The sequence below is a fragment of the Mustela lutreola genome, chromosome 5, assembly GCF_030435805.1.
Source record: "Mustela lutreola isolate mMusLut2 chromosome 5, mMusLut2.pri, whole genome shotgun sequence".
NCBI classification, from domain to species: Eukaryota; Metazoa; Chordata; class Mammalia; order Carnivora; family Mustelidae; genus Mustela; species Mustela lutreola.
In genome coordinates this window covers 83,543,029-83,550,082 of record NC_081294.1, presented here as the reverse complement: position 1 = coordinate 83,550,082, position 7,054 = coordinate 83,543,029, and positions in this window count along the sequence as shown.

Below are 7,054 nucleotides of genomic sequence, written 5' to 3'. Positions count from 1 at the left end.
CTCTTCTTGCCCCATTGAACAAGACTAAGCTTCTTTCACATAAAATCCTTCTGATTTCACCCCTAAAAATTTAAGTCCAATTTATTCTACAGGAGCAAGCATGGCATAGTGGCAAGTCCAGCTCTAGATGTAGATTACTCTGGGTTTAACTCCTAAGTTCTATAATTTACAGTTGTGTGACCTTGACCGAGTTGTTTAATCGTTCTGATACCTCATTTTTAAAATATAAGTTAGGAACGCCTGGGTGGCTCAGTGGGTTAAGCCTCTGCCTTTGGCTCACGTCATGATCTCAGGGTCCTGGGATGGAGTCTCGCATCGGGCTCTCTGCTCAGCGGGGAGCCGCCTTCTCCCTCTGTATGCTGTTCCATCTGCTTGTGCTCGCTCTATCCCTCCCTCTCTCTCTGATAAATAAATAAATAAAATTTAAAAAAATAAAACGTGGGTTTTATTATAAGGACTTCACCTAGGTCTGCAGAGCATCTTAGAAGGAGCAGTATTTTTAAGCTAGGAACACACTGTATCCTAAAATTTCCTCCTTTCCTCCCTTCACCTTTGCAGGGAGAGATATGGATGGGAGGGTTATAAGCAAGAATAGCTCGTTCATAGATTTAATTTCAAAATTTGTTAAGTACTTGCTAAAGTAGTCTTCAGACTTGTTGCTTGTTTTACTGCTATTTGTGATCCACCTGCTAAATTGTTTTTAGGTCTCATTTTTTGCCCTAAAATAAAGAGGCTGCACTAGAATCTGCTGGCAATCTAAGCTACTGGTTCTTATGAGCCACATATCATTGTGCAGGGTGTGGTTACACCAAAGGTTCTGGGTGCTGCCCCAATTAATTCCTTAAGTAAACTAACAAGGCAATGGTGGGGAGGGCAAAAAGAGTCACCGATACCCTGTGAAATAAGAGGCAAATTTTATCCCACCTTAAATGCAACAAGCATTGGAAGTAATTTTGGGTTTCTGGCTATATACCCAAACTTTAGTGTGGGGCACTTTGGTGGGGGGAAAAAAGTATACGAAACATCTTCCTAAATCCAGGCATGTAAGCAGAGTCAGCTGGACAGATTGTGGAAAATATAGATTCCTGGACACCTACAAACAGAACATCATGTCCACCAGCCAGAAAATCTCCATGAATTTTTCTCCCTTCATATTCTAGGATTTCATGTGCCTAACAATGACAATGTAAAACATTTGAGGAAATAGTATTAAAACTCTTCTTGTGATGGAAAAACCCTACTGTGACAAGAGATACAGATCTTCCTCTCAAAGACCTAATCACACTAGAAGTCATAGGGCCGTCCAACCCAAAGCCATAAGCAATATCAAGATACTACAGGAGAGGGGCGCCTGGGTGTCTCAGTGGGTTAAGCCTCTGCCCAAGTCCTGGGATCCAGCCCCATATAGGGCTCCCTGCTCGGCGGGAAGCCTGCTTCTCCCTCTCCCACTCCTGCTTGTATTCCCTCTCTCGTTGTGTCTCTCGCTGTCAAATAAATAAATAAAATCTTAAAAAAAAAAAAAAAAGATACTATGGGAGAAAAACTCGAGAAGTAAAAACTATAGAACACAGGAATTCGGTGAAGGTTGTCAAATGGTGCAAACTTCCAGTTATAAAATAAGCTCTTAGGGTATAATGTACAACACGATGACTATAGCTAGCAGAACTATATTATATATTAAAATTCGCTCTGGGGAGATTGTAAAAGTTCTCACCATAAGTAAAAAAATTGTAACTATGTGAAATGATGGGTGTGAACTAGTCTTATTGTGGTGATTATTTTCAGTAGCTCAATAGCACTATGTTGTACACCTTAAACTTACACAATGTTATTTGTCAATCATCTCTCAATAAAACTGGGGGAAAAGTCTATAGGACCAGAGAAACTTCACGAAGTTGAAACCGGAAGAATTGAAGGTGGCCAATGTTCTTATCATGTTACACGAACCACGTGACCATACAGCCCCTCATATGCTAAGTGAGCTAGCGGTTGCAAGCATTGTCCCCAGTCAGAGAGGGGGAAAAAAATGAAGCTCTGGAGCCCTGGTCAGCATTCTCTTATCTGTGGATTCCAGCCAAAGCTGGAATGGCATGGGGGGGTAGGCACACACTACCCTGCCCAGCCTACAACCACCCCCTCCTAGTCCCTCTACTCCTCACTGGGGCTCCTCAGGCCTGCTGATGAACCGGCTTGTCTGAGCCAGGACTATTTAGTCTAACAAAATGTTTTAATTTCATCCTGTCTCCTTTACCCCACCCCCGCCTTTAATTTTTAAACTTACAAACTGTTGGTGTTTTTATTTTTTCATTAGGACGTGGGGTTATGTTTCCGTCTCATGGTTTTAGAACCTCAATGCTGGAAATCCAGCAGACACCACACTTGGTAGCCTCTCCTTCCAATTCTACTTTGATTGTACAGCTCTCCTTTTGAAAGCAAAATAGAAAAATAAAATAAGCTGAAACAAATATTAAATGTAAGACATGCCAGTGCCTACACACACAAGCTCACCAATGTCATAACTGGCAGCTTTGCAAGTCATCTCACCTCTTCTCATTTTACCCATAAGAAAAGAGGTCAGGGGCACCTGGGTGGCTCAGTGGGTTAAAGCCTCTGCCTTCGGCTCATGTCATGATCTCAGGATCCTGGGATGGAGCCCCGCATCAGGCTCTCTGCTCAGCAGGGAACCTGCCCCCCCCACTTGTGATCTCTCTGTCAAATAAACAAATAAAATCTTAAAAAAAAAAAAAAAGAAAGAAAGAAAGAAAGAAAAGAAAAGAAAGGGTCAGAGCAGGGAAGCCACCAGCTCAAAATCTCAGTTCTAGCTGTTGGCAGACTGGTTAAAACAAAAACAAAAACACTAGATTCTGACCCCTAATGTAGGCTTTTTTCACTCCACCACACTGTCTCTTGGGAGACTATAGATCTGAAGAATAATTTTGTCAAAGCTATTTGGATTCTTTATTGACAATTGGCTCATACTCTAACTGACACTTTATTTTCACCTTCAGTAAAGTTCTTCCCAGTTTGCTAAACTGGTTTCCGTGCTTATGGGTATTTGATCACCTACTCAGATAGCCGGATGAAGAGCAGCCGTTACAGGACCTGTTCCAGGAGGGTCTTAATCTGGGACTTATAAATTCATGGGATGAATCTAGCAGATACACGGTTAACCTTCAAGAAGTTAGCAAAAAACCTGACTGTACAGAGCTACATTTTTCTTGGTTAGGGAAATAGTTTTCTTCAGATTCTCAAAGGAGTCTATGAATTCTCACCAAAACCACTACTACCGAATTCAGTTCCCTACCTTAGAGTTGTGGAAACTGAGGCACTGAGAAGTGAGCTGAGTTGCCAAGAACACATAGAACAACGTGCCTCAACTCAGACCTTTCTGTGCACATTTCAGATTCCTTCCCACTGCACCCTGTAGCCTGTATGGTGACCAGAGATGACCAGGATGCTCCTAATTAACTCTTTCAATCTACGCTTTTCACTACAAGAAGAATTCCTTGAGAGAGTATGCAAGGCTCAGTACAAATCAATCCTGCCTCTGAAACAATGGCTCCCTGTACATCGCCCATTAGTCAATCCGGATCACCACCTTGAACTGCTGTCAGAGATAGAATTTACGCTCTGACACTAGTAATTCCTTCACACACAGGAGCTTGGCTGGAATTTCTGCAGCCTCGTGCTCAATCCTCAGCCCTAGGCAGATTATTAAATGATGTCACTGATGTTCTCTCCAGTCCCATCACTGCTATTATACACTGCTAATATACACTGCTATTATACATTCGGTTTTAAGAAAAACTCTTCTTAAGGCAAAAAACGGGCTCACTGATCCCGTAGTACTTACAGATATGCTGCTTTACATTCTATTTGGAAGGAGATGGGATAGAATGCAAATCAGTCCATAAACACTCTTTTTGTTTGTGAGTAGGCAGTTTTTATACATCATGGAATCTGCATCTTCAAAAAAAAAAAAAAAAAGGAATCAGAATTTTCAACTGCCCATCCAGTTCATATTTTTTCATTATTGATTTTGTATAAAACTTCCAAGGTTTCTTGGTATGGAAGATTATTCAAGATTATTATTATTATTAGTTCTCTGATACCATAGCAAGAAATTAGTGCACAATGACTAAAAATGACAAATCAAAAAAAAATGACAGCCAATAAAATCTCTCTGGAGTATACACAAGAAATGGATAATGTTACTTGCATTCAACAGTGGGAACTGGCTAACTTGGGGTCAAGGGTGGAAGAAAGGCTTTTCACTGCAAATCTTGTAGTTCTTTTGAATTTGAATCATGTATTATTTAATCAAAATATGAAGACACAAACTCTCAACTTTAGAAGGAGAAAAATAGTACAAAACCCATATTATTTAGATTTGCAATTAACTTCCAAAAGAAACAGCTTAAAGTGGCTGAGGCTGGGGATTCATTAAATTGTCTTTCTGTGTTCAATTTTTAACTATATGCGTGAATTAACTCTGACAAAATATAAAAGTAGTTTAAAAAAAAAAATCACCTCCAACCTACAGGTAAAAATACTAAAGCCCTAAGGGTAGACCAGACTAGTTTCCCAAGGTGGCAGAGCATAGACACATACTCAGTTTTGCTGTGTTTCACGCCAGACCTTTCTCTAACATGGAGAGATTCTTGGAGTGGCTGATGTCTAAATGCCTTCCAATTATTGTTGTTGTTTCTGTTGTTGTTATTGTTATTATTATTAGATTAAGACATTTTTAGAATATTTTAATAAAATTGACCTCTCCTCATTCTGATCCTCTGTGCTAATAATTGTACCCTTTTTTTATTCATTCAATTACAAGCAAATTGACAGGAGACATTTATATGAGGCAGCTTAAACCCCAGCTAATGGAGTGCCTAATGACTAATTGATCAGATCCCAACCCAGAGAGCAGCCCTGAGTGGCCTAAAGGAATTTATGCAATTAGTTTAGGTTTGGTAGAAATTGAGTGCATATGAAAGTAAGCTTTTTATGGTCTTGATTTACGAGGGCTGGACATTAACTATATCTGCCAAGAGGTGAGCTGCCTAGCAAAGCCCCAGGCATAGGGAGGCTCTGTCGCAGGAGGAAACGCAGGGGTTTTTGGAGCTGTGCTGGTATGCGTGTGCCTGTGCGTGTATGTGCGCGCGCGCGTGCGCGCGTGGGATGGGTGGAAGAAAAAAGATACGGTGTTGGGGGTAGGATTCATCCAGAGACTTTTTGAAATTAGGGTGATGTCCCTCCCTATGTAATTCTAAGTAAAAACATCAATCCAAAATATGTATAAGAAGTCCAACAAAATTTTGATTTTCTTAAGATGAACAATAGGATTTTGTGTGTGAATCCTAAAACTCAAGAGAGAGTGCTGCTTCGGTTCCAGTATGCCTCCAGCGCCAGGCTGGGCAGTGCTGGGCTGAGGCAAAGGGCAGAGAGAACTGACGCTTTCTGGAGACAAGTCCTCCACGCGCTGGACACGGAAAGCAACGGATGGGGAGGACACCCCGGGAGAAGCCCGGGCCTGGCCGCGCAACCCTCTCTTCGCAACGCCACCTCCCGCAGTCCAGGGGGCTCCCCAAGCCAGAACAGCGCACAGAGGAAGCCCCCTCCGGAGGCGCGGGGAGGAGCCGGGCGAACCCTGACCCGGCGGGGGAGCCCTGGGAGTCCCGCGACTGCGGAAGCGCCGTCGAGGGGCGGAGGGAAACCTGACCTGATCCGCACCGAGCGATCGAAGGGGCGGCTAATTCGTCTGCCGGGGTCCTCGCAGTCTCCGTCCGCTCGCCGGGGCGGGGTGACCGCAGGGGGCTCCCACCGCTCGGCTGAAGAGAGGGAAAAGGGGAAGGGGGCTTTCTGCGCGCGCAGAGCTCGCGGCCCGTCTTGCTCCTGCGCTCTGGGGTCAAGTTTTGCGCCTGCGAGGTTGGAGGGGAGCTGAGGGCGGGTAGCGTGGGAGACAAGCGAACGCACCCACGCCGATAGTGACCGAGACTGGGGAGGCGGCACGAAACCACCAGGAAGAGACCCGCAGCGCCAGTGGAGGGCCCCGAAACTCTGCGAGGACACGGGGCGTCGGTTTACACCACTTCCTTCGCTTGCGCGGCACCTTCAGCCAAATCCGACACGTCTGCTCCGCCCGCAGTCCGGGCGGCCGCCCCTCGCCTGCCCCGACAGAGCTGGGTCTCGCTTGGGGACCGGTGAGACGAAGAAGTGGGTGTTTTGCCAGCTCTCCCCCACATTGCTGTGTCACATCTTGTCCCCGGCAAGTTACATAAACACTCTGTGCCTCCACGTTCTCATCTGTAAAATGGGGTTTAAAATGGGACCGACTCGTGTTATTCAAGGATTAATAATGCATATAAAGAGCTTGGAACAGTACCTGACATCCAGGAAGCCCTTGACACATGTTAGATTTTATTATTCGCTTATCCAACAAACGTTTATGAAGCGCCCCTCTGTAGGAGGCTCTGCGCTGGGTTCCTGGAGGGGGGTGGGGGAAGGGTACTGTGCCGACCGGGTACTGGCCCTGAGCGCATTTACTGCTAAATTAATAAGCAGAGTGCGGTCAGGGAATGATTAGGACTAAGAAAGAAATACAACAGGGTAGTAAGATAGCAGGACTGGAGAAGAGAGGAATCTAGGGTAGAAGGAGCCACCTAAGACCCTCCGCCCCTCTCCGGGCCTCAGTCTCTCCTTCAGTCGAAGAGGGGCTTTCGACAGCGAGTGTCAATCTAGGCTGACGCTTGGGGACACCAAGTCCAAAGGCGGAGCTGAACCCGGGAGACCGAATCAGAGACTCCATCCCCGCTTCCTCTGCTCACTGGAGACCACTCCTTAGGAAAGAGAGCTGCGCTGAGTCTTCCAACAATCAAAACGTTGCTGCTTGCCGGGATTCCGCAAAGAAGGAAGGCGTGAGTTCGAGGAGCCGCCATTGGGGTCCAGCTTCTCAGCGGGAACTGATTCACACCGTGGACTCCAGGAGAGCGAATTACAAGGTCGCTTCGGTTCCTGAGCCACACGGTGTGCACAGAGATTATTTGTACGCTTTCTG